This window comes from Podarcis bocagei (assembly GCF_964188305.1).
Source record: "Podarcis bocagei genome assembly, chromosome: 8".
Taxonomy (NCBI): domain Eukaryota; kingdom Metazoa; phylum Chordata; class Lepidosauria; order Squamata; family Lacertidae; genus Podarcis; species Podarcis bocagei.
In genome coordinates, this window is record NC_138133.1 from 61,837,404 (window position 1) to 61,856,818 (window position 19,415).

General features: G+C 46.1%; 1 protein-coding gene and 1 long non-coding RNA gene across 3 annotated transcripts in view; one reads left to right on the forward strand and one right to left on the reverse strand.

The window, feature by feature from the left end:
- The window catches only part of LOC308593215, a 70,789-nt gene extending 63,158 nt beyond the window's left edge, over nt 1-7,631 (reverse strand). For both annotated transcript variants that reach the window (XR_014010857.1, XR_014010858.1), the window contains exon 1: nt 7,388-7,631. This is a non-coding gene — a long non-coding RNA (uncharacterized lncRNA). The remainder of the gene's footprint in view (nt 1-7,387) is intronic.
- The window catches only part of PKIA (cAMP-dependent protein kinase inhibitor alpha), a 41,336-nt gene continuing 29,031 nt past the window's right edge, over nt 7,111-19,415 (forward strand). Inside the window, exons 1-2 of the mRNA XM_081205331.1 lie at nt 7,111-7,356; nt 7,914-8,063. The gene's annotated coding sequence lies outside the window, so the exon portion shown is untranslated. The remainder of the gene's footprint in view (nt 7,357-7,913; nt 8,064-19,415) is intronic.

The window sequence follows — 19,415 nt, forward strand, 5'->3', positions numbered from 1 at the left end:
AAGGGTACAGTGTCTTTATAGCTGAACTAGGGGCTACTCCCCTGCCAAACCTCCTGCTACTCCCCACCATGTTAGACCCCTTGAGCTTCCTCTTCCCACCCCATGCACTAAACAGTATTTTCAACTTCACAACCCTATTTCTGAAGTAGCTTCTTTCTTCCATTTAGCAGCTCCATGATATGATACAATACGATAATCTTTATTGTCATTGTCCTATACAGAACAACGAAATTGAAAAAATCTACATCAGACATTCAAAAACCCACAAGCCTGCTATCCCAGCTATCCCAGCCTGGTTAGCCCCTAGAAACTCTGATACCCCATAATTGAATACAATATACTCACATAAAGACTACCTTACACTTTGTTTAAAACCAAAATCGCATTTGGATAGAAACTGTTTCTCAGGCGGCTAGTCCTAGTTCCAGAAGGCAGAAGCTGAAAGAGATCATTTCCGGGGTGCACACTATCCTGTACTATCTCTGCAGCTTTCACCTCGCACCCATCATCACTTTTATCCCCATGTCCATGCCTCCTCCCATTTTTTTGGCAAGCCTGCCCACCCTGCACACATACCACTCCCTAACCCATGGTAACCTCCTGCATCGTCCCACATATTGCAACACTAAGGACCTTTTTCGTTTTTCACTCAGTTACAAAGCTGCCATCCTGTTCTGTTCTGCAGACCTTTAGTATCCCTTTCATCTTCACCCCCTATTTCCACACCTCCTATTCCTTCATTTGGATAATCCAACTATTATTGCCTCTTAGGCACCCTTCGCTTTCCCAAACCAGCTGCTTCCAACTTGATGCCCTGCAGATCTTTTGGATGAAACCTCCATAGGGCCTGCTCATGCAAAACATCTGCAGGGCACCAGGTTGGCAAAGGCTGGCCCAGACAGTCAAGAACACGACTGTGATTTTGCTAGGTAATTGTGGCGGTGATTGGTTTCACCTAATATATAAGCTGTGGCCAGGGCTTTCTTTCAGACAGAACTGTCCCAGCACCTCTCAGGTGGGTTCCAGCACTTAGAATCATAGAATCATAGAGTTGGAAGAGACCACAAGGGCCATCGAGTCCAACCCCCTGCCAAGCAGGAAACTTCTTAGGTGGGTGCCATTGCCATTCTCAGAGAACGAGGGAGGGGTTCATGGTGAGTTCCACTACCTCTTTTTCTAGGAAAATAGCGTTGGCTGTAGCAGTTAAGGTTTGTACTCCCTTCCTCAGGTAGCTATCACTGCCTATAAGTATATTCTTGTACAGGGTCCTTCTGTTTTGGTTTACACAGACAGGCACACCTCCCCTGTCTCTAATGGAACATGCCCTGGCAGCACATGAGTTTGTCTAAAAGTGGTGTGGGACTTTGGTGGAGGGGGCAACAGAAAATGTAGGCATGCAAGTGATCCACACACCTCTTTCTTCCTTGAAGTTCAATGTCTGAATGGAGTCATCCATGCATTTCATTCAGTGGAAGGTAGAATCAATGAAAGCAATTTATATGAAAAGGCTGACAGCACTTACGGGTGATGAATAGCAACATGAAGTGGTAGTGAAAATGTTAAGGGATGCATATCTTTAAAATATATGTGCAGCTCAGCACTATAGAGAGCAGTTAATTAACAAGGGGCCTAAGACATTCAAGACTTTGCATGCTAAAACTATATCCTTGATTGGACCCGGTAAGCTCTGGCTGCTGCATTTTGTACTAGCTGCAGTCTCAGGACCATTTTCAAGGCCAGCTCCATGTTGAGCCAACCTGTAGTCATAGAATCATAGAACTGCAGAGTTGGAAAGGGTCCCAAAGGTCATCTAGCCCAACCCCCTGCCATGCAATCATCTAGATGGGAGGTCACTAGTGTTTGAATCACTGGGGACAAGCCGTAATTGTCCAGGAATGGCCATAGCTGGCAAACCAGCCATAGCTAGGAAAATCTATTACCCACCACTGAGGTCATGTTAGCTTCTAGTGGCAGTCAAGTTGAGGAATACACCCAGACTATATATCTGATGCTTTAACCAGGAACTAATACCAGATTGTTGAAATGTCAGGTAAAAATATTAGGCGGTATTATATTTTTAAGAGGAAGAAAACCCCTGCTCTGCTGCAGTTGGCTGCTGAAGTACTCAGTGTTGACATGGTAGGGCACACAATTGCACATGTCTGCCACAAGAGTTTCAGGGCTTAGAATCTGAGTGATTGGGTATGTGTTACAAAACCTAATCCGTCCTTCCACCTTTCTAGTACATCAGGCAATCTCTTGCGACTGATACTGTGACCATTACTACTGTTGAATCATACAGCACAATCCTATATTACCTGCAAGTAAGCTTCATTGAACTCAGTAAGACTTACTTCAAAGTAGACATGAATAGGATTTACACTGCTAGTCCTTGCCAACAGCCATTGCAGCCGATTTGCTGTAAGCAATAGAAGATAGAGAGTTCCTTCAGATGTATCCCACCTCAAGAGATGGCAAAAATTAAGCTGACAGCAGAGGAAAAAAGTCATTGAAGTGCAGTTTTTGAACTCTATGAAAATGGTAGCAGCAGAAAGGCTGTGAGATATCAGATATACAGCATCTGAAGCAGTTGCAAATGAAGAATGTGTGGTTTCAAGCTTCACTTTCTGGTATAAAAAATTGAAGAGCTTCTGCTTCTCCCTTTTGCTTGTGGGATCAGTGCTCACAGGCAGCTTCCCTTCCTGTTCCACTTTTCAGAGCATCCTCCAGCAGCAAAAGCTGCAGCTCAAGTAATGCTCATCCAATCCTAGCCTATCACGGCAGTAGTGAGTTGAAATGCTGTCTTCTCAGGGCTTTGGGCTGAGATTCTACCAATCAGTTATTAGCCAGCTATGGCTGCCTTCGTTTGTTTAACGTGGCCAAGGACATGAAAGTGCACATGGATATATATATATTTTAAGCACAGCTTCTTGTTGCTTTCACTATCTGCTCTCCTTCTCTCCCATTTTGATTGAACGGGCTCTTGAATCACAGCTGCAGGATTTCACAAAGGAAATTCATAAACCCTTTTCTGGCAGGAGCTTCACTTTGTTCTACTGACATGGTAAAAATACGAAGTTCTAAATATAGAGCATATTGTTCACAGTAGCAGAAGATTATTATACTGTATCAAACTGTTTGTTAGAACAGCGTAATCTGTTCTACCCTGACTGCCAGCAGCTCCTTGGGAGAGATTTTCTAGATCTTCTTCTCTCGGATCCTGTAAACTGAAGATACCAGGGACCTTCCGAATGCAAAGTATATAGTATCCTCTACTGAGCTCTGTCCCTTCTCAGTAGCTCATAGTTTAGTATCTTCAGGGTTCTCAAACCCCATCAGGTGAAACTGGCTTAAGACTGAGATGAATACTAGTGATGATTAAGAGCTCCCAACAAGGGAAGAACTTGGATGCATCATGGGCTGAACTACTCCTTTGCCTCAGAGGTCCTCAGTGGAAGCAGTTGCCTGGCAACTGCCAACCAGCAAAGACCTGACCCGTTTATGGACTGAGCTTCATGGTTCACCTGATCAGTTCTAGTTTTCTCAAAGATCCACACCAATGAAGGCCAAGAATGAAGGCAAACAAAAGGCCATATGAACGAACTGGGCACTATGGTTCTCCCCACCCCTCATTAGATCTGCTAACCTTTTGAACTATTTGATATTTGGGAGCCTCTCAGGGCTATAAAGCAGGATGTAAGTAACAAACACTTTCAAAAATGAACAACTGAATGTTAAACATAATCAAATCACATCCATTTCAAGAGAATTTGCTCAAGAGAAAGGTCTCGATCAAGCACTTCAGCCTACTTCGATAGTTCTATATATTTGCCATGTCAGCCTGTGATATTTTTAAAAATCTTGCCCAAGTTGCCCTTTCTTTGAACATTCTGCAGCTTTGAAGAAACAATAGATCCACCACAAATCACTGTCTAGAATCACTGGCCACAGATGTGAAGTATCTGCAGTATACACTTTACACGGAATATTTATAAGTATAAAATAAAAGTCCGAGGTGGAGATTACGGCAAACTTTGTTATAAATGCAATAGGCGACCAATAGAGAGAGAGAGAGAAAGCCATTGAGCGTTCTCTGCAGATGGTTCTGATAAAACATAATCTGTGTGAAGAGGCTGCATTTCTGTTTAGAAGTGCCAGCTGAATCACCATAGAAACGCACGAGGCAATGACCTTGAAGATTACAGTGCTAAAATTTCTCAAGTGAGCAAGGTGTCAGGCCTCAATACTTGCTTGGAAACTCCAGCTATGGTTGTGGGTACAGTGGTAGAAGAAGAGTTTGGGATTTGATATCCCACCTTTCACTCCCTTTAAGGAGTCTCAAAGCGGCTAACATTCTCCTTTCCCTTCCTCCCCCACAACAAACCCTCTGTGAGGTGAGTGGGGCTGAAAGACTTCAGAGAAGTGTGACTGGCCCAAGGTCACCCAGCAGCTGCATGTGGAGGAGCGGAGACGCGAACCCGGTTCCCCAGATTACGAGACTACTGCTCTTAACCACTACACCACGCTGGTACCATGGGTTAAGTACTTAATTCATCCCGGAGGTCTGTCCTTAACCTGAAACTGTTCTTAACCCGAAGCACCACTTTAGCTAATGGGGCCTCCTGCTGCCGCCGCGCCACCGGAGCACAATTTCTGTTCTCATCCTGAAGCAAAGTTCTTAACCCGAGGGAGTATTTCTGGGTTAGCGGAGTCTGTAACCTGAAGCGTATGTAACCCGAGGTACCACTGTATTCTGTAGGAATATTCTGTAGGAAAAGGCTCTCTGAACACACTGCAAACCACGTGTGGTTCTGAGCGTTCTCCTGACCTACCCACCTGCCGTGAGCCAATTCCAGGGGGTCATGGGCACATGGGGGAGCAGAAGGGAGGAAACCCTACTGTGCAAGTCCTTGAGTATGGCTTCTGCTGGTAAGGCTAGTTAGGTGACCCCTGCCCACTGTTATCCTATTACTAACCTCCTATGTGCCTGGCATTGGAAAACATCTAGCCATTGTAAGCTAGGGATGGGGGACATTTTTCAGCCCATTTCTTTATGGGTAACCTTCTGAGGGCCACATACTGACAATGTGTGGGGAGAGGTGGAAAGAGTAATATTGGTTGTGATTCTTACTTTGTATGGTAAATTATATTGTAGCCATGCAAAAATCACCTCTCCACCCCGATGAGGGGAGTTATCACAATCTGAGGATGCTTCAAGCCAGACAAAAATATTGCGTCCAGGAGGCATCTGCATAAGAGTCCTTGAAGAACTCAAAAGTGAAATTGTTGAGCTTACATACAAAAAAGTTTAATACATCCCTAAGACCAGCCTTCATATGCCAGTGCAACATTATTTTTTAAGGGGGATCCAGGGAAATTACAGGCCAGTTAGCTTAACATGAATTGATAGAAATAATTAATAAAGGCAGACGTAACATGGATTTAAATGAACAAGCTTTACTGAAGAGGAATCAACATGGCTTCTGCAAAGGTTAAGTCCTGTCCCACTCAGCGTCAAAAAGCATGTAAATGGGGTTATCTGGGCTTGGACTTTTAAAGAGATTTGGAACACACACAAAAACATACAAAAGGTTAATGTGTAAACTTAGCCGTCAGGGGATCAGAGCTTTGGTCCTTTACAGAATGGTAACTGGTTAAAGAACAGGGAGCATAAAGTAGGTGCAAGTGGGTGGATCCTACAATGGAGGAATGTAAGAAGTGCCCCCCTAAAATTTGGGGGGATTGGTGCCCCCCCATTCACAAAAAGTCTTAAGAGAACCTTGAGAAGCCAGTTTGATAGTGACACCAAATTATTCAGGACAAGCACCCAAAAGGATTGTTCCAAACTGGGCAAATGTGCAAGAAAATGGTAAGTGCAGTTTCATGTATTTGTGGAATTATGCACATTGGGGCAAAATAACATGTTTAAACCCTAAATTCGCCAATACACCAATAGGCTCTGAGCTGGCCATGACTGAACTGAAAAGTGATTTTGGGCTCGTGGTGAACAGCTGAATGAAAATACAGTGTACCTTGGGTTAAGTACTTAATTCGTTCCGGAGGTCCGTACATAACCTGAAACTGTTCTTAACCTGAAGCACCACTTTAGCTAATGGGGCCTCCTGCTGCTGCTGCACCGCCGGAGCACGATTTCTGTTCTCATCCTGAAGCAAAGTTCTTAACCTGAAGCACTATTTCTGGGTTAGCGCAGTCTGTAACCTGAAGTGTATGTAACCCGAGGTACCACTGTACAAACTATTTTGGTGGGAGTGGTGAAAAATGAAAATTCAGCGCAAAGGGCCAAAAATAAGGCTACCAATAGCATAGTGCCTTCATGCAAATTACGAGTGAGATGAAGGTTACTCACGCTTAAAGCAGACCCACTGAAATTAATGGGACTAGCTCCAAGGTTCACAGTTTTGCTCTCAGCATGACTAAGCCTGGCAATAACTCAACAGAAATGAGAAAGATTGAACAGATTTCTGCTAAAACGCTGCGGAAACCTTATTGCAAACAGTTGGGACTGCAGCAGATATCTACAGCAACCACGCGAGGGGCCTACGTAGCCTTTCCTCGAAAACGCTCTGCAGGGAGCAATCGCTTTTTCCCAAGCACTCTTGCAATTCTTGCTCAGCCTGCGAACGAGGCTCAGGGATCACAAGTTCTGCATTCCACAGCTACTCGGGTTTGCAACTCGCAGGTGCAAATGGATGGATCCCGGCTAAAGCGCACAGATCATCAGCTTCTCTCCCGCCCCCTCGTAAATAGATCCTCGGGGGAGCCCGGAGAGAAGTTAAGAGGGGAGGGGAGATTTTCACGGAGCAGCCCATCGAGCATCCAAAGCCGGGGTGAAGTCTGAGGGAGGGTAGGCAGGGAATCTCCTTTGGCACGCCAAGCCTCGCCGGTTTCCCGGAGATGGAAGCTGTTAGCAATGAGAGGCGCGAAGCTTCCCCACGCCCTCATTTATCCATCCCTGCCTCATTCATCTATCGCGTGGCGGGTGGGTTGCCTTTCCACCCACCCCCAGTAAGAGCTGAATGCGGTGATCCGGAGTGGGGGAGGGAGGAAGAGGAGGAGCACGATGACTTCATGCAGCCGGAGCGCCGTGAATTTGGGATCAGCAGCTGCAGCTGCACGCTGGGGAGGCAATGACAGCGGGAGCTCCGCCCGGGCGTTTGTCCAAAGCACCCCCGGCATAATCTTTTTCCAAAATAAAAAAGACGCCCCCCTCCTTTGCAAATAAACCACCACCCGCAACAACCTGCAGGGGGCGGAGAGGTGCCCAAAAGCTGAGAAGGTTCAGCCGCAGTGCGAGGGGGAAAGAGGAGACGATTCGCTGAATCGGCCGTCGGGGAGGTGAGTAGATGTGTAAGATACAAACACACACCCTTTTCGCCGCTGCCGCCGCTGCCACTTCAGCAAAGGGAGGCGCAACACGTGCGGAACCGACGGTGTGGGCGAGAGAGCCTCGCTTGCTGGGCCGAGCGCCCCGTGGTGAGGGCTGGAGAAGCTGCTGCGGAGAGATCGGGGATGCTCCTTTGCTGGCATCCGAGCGGGGCTCCCCCCAGTCCCACGCCCGCCTCTCCGCTGCTGTCGAGTGACAGCGGGGGCCCTAAGCTGCTGAGAATTGGGGTCGGAGGGGGGACTTTGACTTGGAAGGGTTGCCCGGCCCTCTGGTTTCGGGGGTCCCCCTCCCTCCTCTCCTTATGTCTTCCAAACAGGCTTGCGCGCAGAGCGAGCCGCCTCCTCGAGGGGCAGCGCTTATTTTCTCGCCTTCCTAAAAATAGCCCCGAGTGTTTAGAGGGAGGGATGGTGGCTGGGGACGGGAGGGGGGGGCGCTGCCTCTCTCCTGCCTCTCCTCGAACCAGGACCGGCGTGACGGCGGCTCCTTTGCTTCCTCTTCTCCTCCCCAGGACGTGCGTAAAGAAGGGGCACCCGTTGGGGTTTGTGGCGCTCCGGCGGGATGGAATAAACGACGGACCTACGCGCCAGTGTGGTGGACTGCTAAGGGATGACGCCTAAACTATGGGACATGTGACAGCTCTACTTCAGTTTACTTAAAGGTAGGCCAAAATATGGCAGGGGTTGGGGGGTCAGGCTGGTTGGAGGGGCGGGGTGTGTGTGGTCATTTACTGCTCCTGGGTACTCCTGCTTCTCCCCACACAGCCCCGGGGCTTATTGGGAGCTGCTCTTAAAAGGTGCTACCATGTGTCTTCCCACCCCACCCCCAAACACAAGCAGCCATTTTAATGTTATGCACATACAGTTACACAGCTGGTAGTTGAGAAATGTCAGTAACAACAGTGAGGCCCATGAAGAACTAGTTGTGATGTGTCAAGATATGAACCAGTTCTTGTATCAGAGTCCAAAAAGAGAAGCAATCTAATATTGAGCCTGTTTTGGATCATAACCCAAAATATATGCTTTCTGTCCTTTGTGCTACTAACCCTCTTCTGTGTGAGTGTTCATTTTTTAAAAAGTGGCTTAAAGGATTAGGTTCTCTGAAGGATGACATTTGCTACGTAACACCTATATGGACCCTTGATTTGAATCTCTCTTCTTCAGCCACAGGGAAGGTGTCAGGCAGCAGCCCCCATATTTGTTGTTGGATGCCTTCAGTGTTTCAAGCATTTGGCTGAATAAAAACCCACAAACGGGTGGGTTGCGTAGTAATCTATCATTTCCCTCCAGTAATGGAAAATCCTTCCTGCTGAAATGTGGGTTTTGTGCCAGAATGTGCAATGTGTTATGCCAATAGTCTGCTGAATGCCATGGAAGCATCCTTTATGTTTGCTGGAAGCGAATTAATAGTGGGCATTTTGTTCTTTTTAGCAAATGTGGAAAATAAGGAAGTGCTTCCTGTGGGCCTTTCCAAGTTCTACCCCCCACATGCTACTAATTTAAGTGATAAATATAGGTTAAAATCAACACTACCGCTTGTTCAAGAGAGAGACTGCCAGCCAAGTCATCTATCTTGTTTGATTAAAATTAGGAATGATGTGTATCAAAGTGGTTGCTGCCTACAGAAATGGGCTCAAAGTGTCCCATCCTCTCCTGTTTAGCATGGCACACTTGGACTTTTGAAGGTTTCTGTATATAGCAGCATAGATGACCTGTTTGAAGACCCGCATATATTATCGCTATAGGTTGACATCTTTTGCTTTCCTTGGTGTACATTCCATCTTCTGAGCAACTGAGAAACTGTTTTAAAATAGAATCTATGCTTGACAGGTGTGAATCTTGGTTAAGAGCCTAATTGTCCACAGTTCTTGGCTATGTACTGCTTCTCAACTACCAGAATGATCTCAGTATTTAAATAATCTCTCCCCCCCCCCAGTAGATATTTTCACAGAGGGTTACATTTATGAAGCAGATGAGAAGAACACACGATGCATTAAGAAGATAGTTGTGGCTCATTTAGTTATTGGTTTACTAAACCACTGATGACTACTAAAAATCTAAGGGGGGGGGTCAACATTTAGAATTCTCCATTATTTTCTGATGAGGCTGTTATGGTTGTAGCTGCTGTGTGACATGCAGAAATCACTAGAGCCTCATCAGGAGGTCACTTTCCCAGAATAAGGTAACATCATTTCAGCTTCCTAGATAATTTGGGAATATCTTGGTCTTGTGACAGAGGTACACTTTAAGCTTCACAATTTCTGGAAGGAGATTTTAAAATGTATCCCTTTCAGACTTTTCTGGTAATTGACATACCCTTTTATTATGCAGAAGGGACGCGGGTGGCACTGTGGGTTAAACCACTGTGCTGCTTAGACTTGCTGATTGGAAGGTCTGCGGTTCGAGGCCCCACGACGGGGTGAGCTCCCGTTGTTCGGTCCCAGCTCCTGCCAGCCTAGCAGTTCGAAAGCACGCAGTGCAAGTAGATAAATAGGTACCGCTCTGGTGGAAAGGTAAACGGCGTTTGCGTGTGCTGCTCTGGTTTTGGTGTTGGTGTTCCATTGCGCCAGAAGTGGCTTAGTCATGCTGGCCACATGACCAAGAAAAACTGTCTATGAAAGCGGACAAACGGCGGCTCCCTCAGCCTGTAAAGCAAGATGAGCACTGCAACCCCAGAGTCATTAACTACTAGACTTAATTGTGAGGGATCCCTTTACCTTTTATTATGCATGTCCCCCATTCTAGCTCCAAGCACTTTGGAAGTATCTTGATTGTTGAAGGCTGGTTTAGGGAAACTGGCCTCTGAGATGTTGCCGGACTCCCAAATGCCACCAGCACCAGCCAACACGGCCGTTGGTGAGGGTTTGTGCAAGTTATAACTCTCTAGCATTTCTGATCCCTGATTTAAGGAAACGCTTTAATGCCCTGTTTTGAGGAAGGTCCTTCATTCACATTTTTCAAATGCTTGCAGTGCCTTAGACCACAAATGTGTGTGTTTTAAGAAACTTTGGACTCTAAACTCATTGCAAAACATCCTAGAATTTTCAATATCCAGTTAGTCAGTGATGTCAAATGCAGTGAAGAATAAGCCAATATAAAAATTAAGAGGATAGGCCTACAAAATAGGTATAATAATAATAATTTGTACCCCGCCCATCTGGCTGGGTTTCCCCAGCCACTCTGGGCGGCTTCCATAGAAACCAAAAAACACTAAAATATCATACATTAAAAACTTCACTGAATAGGGATGCCTTAAGATGTCTTCTGAATGTCAGGTAGTTGTTTATCGTTTTGACATCTGATGGGAGGGCGTTCCACGGGGCGGGCGCCACTACCGAGAAGGCCCTCTGCCTGGTTCCCTGTAGCTTTGCTTCTCGCAATGAGGGAACCGCCAGAAGGCCCTCGGTGCTGGACCTCAGTGTCCGGGTAGAACGATGGGGGTGGAGACGCTCCTTCAGGTATACTGGGCCGAGGCCGTTTAGGGCTTTAAAGGTCAACACCAGCACTTTGAATTGTGCTCGGAAACGTACTGGGAGCCAATGTAGGTCTTTCAAGACCGGTGTTATGTGGTCTCGGTGGCTGCCCCCAGTCACCAGTCTAGCTGCCGCATTCTGAATTAGCTGTAGTTTCCGAGTCACCTTCAAAGGTAGCCCCATGTAGAGCGCATTGCAGTAGTCCAAGCGGGAGATAACTAGAGCATGCACCACTCTGTCGAAACAGTCCGCGGGCAGGTAGGGTCTCAGCCTGCGTACCAGGTGGAGTTGGTAGACAGCTGCCCTGGATACAGAATTGACCTGCGCCTCCATGGACAGCTGTGAGTCCAAAATGACTCCCAGGCTACGCACCTGGTCCTTCAGGGGCACAGTTACCCTATTCAGGACCAGGGAGTCCTCCACACCAGCCCGCCCCCTGTCCCCCAAAAACAGTACTTCTGTCTTGTCTGGATTCAACTTCAATCCATTAGCCGCCATCCATCCTCCAATCACCTCCAGGCACTCCAGGTATCCATTGCTAAAGCACAGAAGAACTCTGCATTCAACACACATGTGCTTTATGCAGGGACTCCACTCCCATTTCATCCATAGCCTTCTCCTGAAGATATTCCGCAAGGTTTAGAATCAGAGTTTTCCTGCTCCTAGAAGGGCTAACTTCCCATGTTAATGAGCTCCATCTGCCCCTCATTTCCCTCTACAGCACATGCAGAAACTGCCTCCTTGACCATTGGACCTACTATTGGTCTCATCCGCTCAATCCACCAGAGCCTGTCTTCTCATGCAGGGGATGTCCTTAACTCACCGAGATAGACCCATCAACCACCCTAACCTGGTTCAGTCAGCCAGTCAAAGCTGTCTTGGTAGTACTATTTATTTCCCCAGCAGTGCGCAGGGCAAATGGCATGTGTCAGGGGAAGCCATGATCTGCAGGATTCCCCCCTACATCATGGCCTTGAAGAAGATCCAAAACTATATCCATCCTGGGGCTGTAATATTAATTTTTCGTCCATTTGGAGTGGGGGCAGGAAGGGAAAGAAAAAGTTGCCCTCATCTGGTCTAAAGGTAAAGGGACCCCTGACCGTTAAGTCCAGTTGCGAACGACTCTGGGGTTGCGGCACTCATCTTGCTTTACTGGCTGAGGGAACCGGCGTTTGTCCACAGACAGCTTCCGGGTCATGTGGCCAGCATGACTAAGCTGCTTCTGGTGAACCAGAGCAGCGCATGGAAATGCCGTTTACCTTCCTGCCGCAACGGTAGCTATTTATCTACTTGCACTTTGACGTGCTTTCGAAGTGCTAGGTTGGCAGGAGCTGGGACCGAACAACGGGAGCTCACCCGTCGCGGCGATTCGAAACACCAACCTTCTGATCGGCAAGCCCTAGGCTCTGTGGTTTAGACCACAGCACCATCTGCGTCCCCATTCAGCTGGTCTACAGCTAGCCAAAAATAGTCTTGCTAGAGTAGGAGATGGACTGGAACAACCTATGGGAGGTCCTTTCTGTTCTTCCTCTTCTGTGGTAGGATACCTCAGCTGTTTTAGCAGCAGTCTGTGGTGGTTTTGCTACTGTCTTTAAGCAAGGCTTGTCCTGATTTTAGTTCTGCATGAAATAATTATTTACCTCAGCCACCTTTAGGTTGGTATCTTGCATTGTGCTCATGGAGCTTCATCTTAGCAATAGCCTTGACCATCAGTGGTGTTTTCTGCACCATCGTTCCTTCTGTATCACTGTTTGGGCAACTGGCCTTGTTAGTCTATTTCTTCAGCTTGCTGGGTTCTGGAATGAGCAGAACAGGAAAACTGCTGTACTTTCAGTAGCTGTGCGGAAAAGGATTTTGGCTGGTGTAATCTGGCATTGTCAAGCAGTTTTTGACAGGGTGCTTAGACTTCCACCTCCTGAAATCCATTCTTCTATGAACTGTTAGAAGTAAGCATTCCTGATGATCCATTGCAGCTGATTCAATCCTACTGGTTCGGCATTGCAAGCTTGAGAATGCCTACAGAGTTGCCATTGGGGCTGTTGTGCCCTTAAGTGGCATGGCAGCCAGAACTGGGAATGAGACATACCAGCAAAAGCTGCATCTGTTGGATTTGCTGCCTGTTCTGCAGCTATTACAGAAGTTCCACCAGACAAAAAAGCAGCAACGTTAGCAGTAAGTTCTTCATTGTGGTCTGTCTTGAGAGAGCAAATGTTGCTGTGGCTTTTATGGCAAGCTGTTCGTTGGTAGAGCTGATACCAACATGAAATGGTTTATCTCCATCTGTTGTCTGCCTTTCAACATGGAAACTAATTTATTGGGCAGAGTGGCTAAGATTCATATGAAAGTTGAGGAGGAATCCACTGAAGCCTTTGCTGTGCTTACCCGTAAACTGTATTGGTTGGTTGTAAAGAGGGGGCAGGAGGATGAAGGTACAACTCAGAATAGTTAAGCTACACACACGTTTGCCTAGGAATTGACATGTAGGGGTATATAGCTTTTAATGGCATAACCACTTGAGAGGAAAGTTAACTGGCTTTTGCCTTCCCCACCCATCCCAATTCAGGGTGAAATTCTTCTGCCTTAGAATACTGCTTCCATGGCTGCATTTATTTTTTTTTAAAGGAAAAGCTAAAACTGTGTGATTTATGTAGCTTAGCCCCAAAGAAATGGGTCTCTCTAAAGACATGAGCTGAAAGGAAGAATTGGGGAGAGTGGGGTGCTGATTTAATTCTGTTCTCATAAAAATGCTCCCACAACCTGACATGCCTCAGAGGGTAGAGTTGTCTTTTGGAAGCAGATGTTAGCGTGGGAGGCAATTACAGTCGATATGGAGAAGCTACTTCACACAGTGAGGAGGAGAAAAATATAGAGGTGTTTGTGGGAGGACAAAGAGGCAAAGTCATCTTGCATCGAAAGAAAGAGGCATTAATTAGTGCGGGAAGATAGCAACGTAAGTCTTCAGCTACCCTTGCACGCCTGCCTATGTTAAATGTTAAAGCTGTTCCAGACAGAGGCTGTACCCTTTTGTTTTCTTCTTCCCTGTGCTGTAATGCATTTATTGTCCATTTACCCGTTACCCACCTTACCTCCATTTAGGCAAATGGGACTTGGTGGAAAGCTTTTCCTCACCCTGCCCCATTTTTGTGGGGCCAGGGAGAGAAGGTCAGAGCAGGGAAGTACATTTGGTGCACTCCATTGTGACCTGACTGCTTCCACCAAGATGTGAGTGTGCCCAGCTAAAAAGAACACCAGGCTAAGGTACCTGCTTAGTGCTCGTGAATTGGAAGACGTGAACCATGAATTGCAAGTGAGCTTTGAGTGGTTGTCCTGCAAGTCTCTTCATCAATATACATGACATAGTGCAGGATCCTGATTTCTTTTCCTTTCTCTCCAGTGCTTTATCTTTCTATGGAAAACGTTCTGTTTCCTAAGTTCATATTGGAAACGATGAATGGATGCCAATTGCCAATAATATTAAGTGAGCTTAGTAGTTTCAGTGTTTTAAGCTTTGTTTATTAAATGCAAGTAAAATAGACATGCTAAATTAGGTAACAGTCTAGGGTACCAGAATTCATTTTGATTTAAACTGAAAAATTTCCACTGCAAATTCCCCTGTAATATACCAGGAAAAGACTCCCAATTTAAAATATATCTATCTACCTACTGTATATATGATGCTGATATGTACCGTATTTTTCGCCCTATAAGACGCACTTTTTCCCCTCCAAAAATGAAGGGGAAATGTGTGTGCGTCTTATGGGGCGAATGCAGGCTTTCGCTGAAGCCTGGAGAGCGAGGGGGGTCGGTACGCACCGACCCCTCTCGCTCTCCAGGCTTCAGGAAGCTATCCGCTAGCTGTGGGAGACCCAGCTCTCCCAGGGCTAGCGGAGAGCTTGCCTGCACCCAGAAGCTTGGGGCGCGCTGAGCTCCGCACGCCACAAGCTTCTGGATTAGCGCAGCGGTCCGCTAGCCCTGGGAGAGCCGCGCGGCTCTCCCAGGACTAGCGGACTGCTTGCCGGCACCCAGAAGCTTGGGGCGCGCTGAGCTCAGCACGCCCCAAGCTTCTGGATTAGCACAGCGGTCCGCTAGCCCTGGGAGAGCCGCGCGGCTCTCCCAGGACTAGCGGACTGCTTGCCGGCACCCAGAAGCTTGGGGCGTGCTGAGCTCCGCACGCCCCAAGCTTCGGGATTAGCGCAGCGCACCTGGGGGGGAAATAAAATTTTTTTCCTTTATTTCCCCCCCAAAAAACTAGGTGCGTCTTATGGGCCGGTGCGTCTTATGGGGCGAAAAATACGGTATGTGTATAAGCGCTGAGGTTATGTCACATTGGTAGTGAAAGAAAGCAAGGAGTGTATCAAACTCTTTTTCATATATTTCTTGCATATCACATTGCTGAACTTACAACTACAGAGACTTTGGAAAGATGGAGTTTCTCCAGCCATAGCTGCTGACTCCCTATGCATATCATAGGAATATCTTGAAAGGACCTCACAAATCTTTGTGCAGTGTTTTGAGGGCTGCAGATTTTTAGGTGCCTTGCACCTGAAACTATTGTTCTAACTTCTATAATTCAGCATCTAGTTCTAAGAGTCCCATATTTGGGGAGCTGAAACATACAGTACTTGGCTCCCAATAGTACACGCTTGTTGTAAACATAATCCTTGTGATACTCTGCTCAAAACAACCTTGTTTTAATGAACCTAAGTAAAAGTTATTGACTTAGCTCTGCTGAATATTATCCACTTGTTAATCTATGATGCTTGTTTTAAAAGGAATCTAAAATAGCAGAGGTCTGTATTGATCCGTTTTTGTCATCTTTCCCCCTCCCTCAATTCACAGTTGTCCTTGTACTAACCTTGAACATAACAGTGAGTTTTAAAACATACATTGCAGTTTCAGATTGATGATTTAAGCCATGCATCTCCTCATTTTGTATGGCTAAATAGAATGGGTGATTGAATAATACTTCCTTCTCTTTCCCTCCCCACTACCATGCTGTTCACATATTCTGCATATTTAATTTTATTTTCTGCTGAGCAAAACACATTGCTGCAATACTCTTCCTTTTTTCTTTTTGTTGTGTAGGATGGCGTAAGTAGGTGCTGATGTTGACACAGCATTTTGTGCAGTCAAAGAGCTGTTTGTGTTTGCTAGAGAAAAGAAAGTAATGTTTCACAACAATGGAGATGGGAAGGGGCCTGTACTGGATATCACTTAATGAGGATTCTCGCCTAACCAAGGCATGTCTACTCTAAAGTAAGCCCCCAGTTTAGCTTGCTTCTGAGTAGACATGAATAGGGTTGTACTGTTCATTACATTTTTGTGCATGCAAGTTTGGAACCACCTAGGGTAAAAAAAGGAGGAGTGAATTTGACACTAATGGTGATTCTCATGCATTCTGTTGATTGCAAGTACAAGATTGTATTCAATAGTGATAGAGGAGAGAGCAAGGGGTTTCAGATTGATAAACACAGAATCAATATGGTTTTACATTAACAGCAGGCTTTTGTTCCTCTAAAGATAGGTGCTTGGATCAGATCTAACTGCAGAAGCCCTTAGCAACCTTAGTTCCAGGTGTTCAGTGATTGGTTATGGTTCCTGTGGAATTTTTGGAATTCACTGCTGTCAAGATATGCCAGTTATCTCTAGTTTAGAAGACTTTAAAACAGGATTACAAATTCACGAAGAATAAGTATTGTCAATGGCTGCCAGTCATGATGATTTTATGAGTCATCCCTGTTTGGAGGCAACATGTCTCTGAGAATCAATTGCTGAGGTGTGTCAGAGGGAGTGGGCTATTGTCTTGATGCCCCACTTACGGACTTCCCAGAGGAATCTGGCTGGCCACAGTGGGAGATGGGATACAAAAACTAAACAGACCATTGGGCACATCCAGCAGAGTTCATCCTATGTTCTCTTGCTGGGGGTCTTTCCTAGAGATGTGGAGATCCAGGGGGAAAAACCTGGAAAATGGTAGGAAATTGGTTTCTCTCCCCACCCCCCAACTTTTCCAGTTTTTTTTTCTGGGCCTTCCTATCACTAGCTATGCCACATCAATTTTTTTTTTAAAAAAAGTTCACACCTAAAATGAATATGACAAAGTTACAGAAAATAAACTGAGCACTCATCCAAGAGCAGAGGCTGTGGCTGACTATTGGATATAGGCCTGCTGCGGCGTAGTATGTGAAATGGTCCTTGGTGCCAAGATATCATCATGTAGAACACCAGCCGTTGGCAGACTTGAAGGTTGCAGGTTCTAATTCATTTTTTAGAACAGAGCTCCAGATTCAAAATAGTCACTTGGGGTGGGTGGAGCAAGATTCACATGGGGGGGTCAGTGGGTGGAGCTAAGTATCCATGGCACTCCATGAGCTGGGTGGGCAGACTGCAGGTTTGGAAGATCTGCTTTGTTTTTTACTAGAACTCAGAGTCTTACCAACCAGAACCAAACAGTGGTTCAGATGGGAAGCTAGGAACTAAGGAACCAGATGTCTCTGGGTTTAGCCTCTGTCCAGGAGTTTGTGATCAGTACCAGCACCAAGCACATAATTCCTGCCACACAAAAATCTACTTACAGTTTTCGGGTGGGCAAGCTCTGTGTGTGTTGGCTTCTATTTGTTAGAAATTTGAGAGTCAGAAATACTTGCTGATCTTCTGCAAACGACTTGGAGACCTATTGGTAGACCCCAGTCTACCATCTTCCCACCCTTGCCATGAGTCGTAGCTGTAGCTGAGTAACTGAAGCTCAGGGATTTTAATTGGCTAATTAAGAGGGAGGGCCCTTTTAGTTGTTGCTATTGATCAGAAAATCTTTCTAATCTACTGCAGATTACCCAGCAGAAAACCCTGGTTTTTTTCCAGCCCTGCTGTACACTACTAGCCTAAAAAAATTGCATCATTATCTCCAACATGTATTGCAGATTGTGCCCTGAAATTTACTGTGTGTTCGGCCCAGGAAAGTTCATTCTCAAATTAAGGTCTCTGAAAGTCAAGGGAAGGCTGTGATTAATCTCTAGCAATTCAAAAGACTGTATTCAAATAGGTGAGATTTTAAAGAGAGTCTTATTTTATATGGGGACTTTGTATTGTTCTGGAGCTTTGCATCATGAGTGGTATGCTTAAATTGAGACCAGAGTGCATAGGAGGCAAAACTGGGTTTGGATATTAAGCACACACTTGTGGTTAGATGTGGATTTTGTTTGGGTTGGAAGCCCTCTGGTTGTATCCAAGCAACTTGGCTGGAGCTGAAGGGCTTGTTGCGTAGGAAAGAGCAAAAATCTATTCTGTGCTGCTCCAGAGGTCAGGACTATATGTCAAGGGCTCAAGGTACAGGATGGTAGATTTCAGCTGAACATTTAGGGGAAATGTCTTTAACGGTAGGAGGAGTTTGACCATGGAGACAGTTGCCTAGCAGGAGATGATATTCCCTCTCTCACTAGCAATATCCAGACAGAGGCTTCACAGACATCTAATGGGATGCCCTTGCTCTGGATTTCCTACATTGAACAGGAGGCTGAATTAGATGGTTCACAGGTCTCTTCCCCCCCCCCTGCCCTTAGAGCTTGCAGCTAATATTACGTGGCCAACATTATCCTGATTTTTCATAATGGTCACAACTCTTCATTTCTACTAGAGTGGTTCCATTTCAGAAAGCTATGTGACTTTTATTAGATTCTGCTCCTTGTTTAGAGTACAGCTGTTCTCTTTGAACACAAAGAATATGTGAAAATAATTATGTATGTCTATATATTATTGCTGAGTATCTTTGAAATGCATCCAAATTGGATAGAAGATGGGAAATATAAGACATTTGCAAAATATTGACACTTGAAGGGAAAAAATTGTTGGCTACACTATAATACTTGTAAAATCAATCCTGAAGCTCAGATCTATGGTGCTGTTGGAAAAAGCGGAAAAGAAAGGGCAAAGTCTCCCTCCTCTGAGCCCTCAGCCCCCAGTGGAACCAACCATTAGTGTGATTAGTTTAGAAACTGCTGCCAGCAGCGTTTCTACTGGTTATGATAAGGATAAAAGGTAAAGGTACCCCTGCCCGTACGGGCCAGTCGTGTCCGACTCTAGGGTTGTGCGCTCATCTCACTTAAGAGGCCGGGAGCCAGTGCTGTCCGAAGGCACTTCCGGGTCACGTGGCCAGCGTGACGAAGCTGCTCTGGCGAGCCAGCACCAGTGCAGCACACGGAAACGCCGTTTACCTTCCCGCTATAAAGCGGTACCTATTTATCTACTTGCACTTAAGGGTGCTTTCGAACTGCTAGGTGGGCAGGAGCTGGGACCGAAAGATGGGAGCTCACCCCGCCGCAGGGATTCGAACCGGCGACCATGCGATCGGCAAGTCCTAGGCACTGAGGTTTTACCCACAGCGCCACACGCGTCCCGCGTGATAAGGATAGGTCGTTGTAATAGCACCATACATGGGTCAACTGAACCCAAAGCTGCTTGTTAACTTTGTCACTCCAGTGTTCACTGGCTGGGATTAAGATTACGCTGATGTTAGATTAATAATTTTTTAATGCCATGATGCGT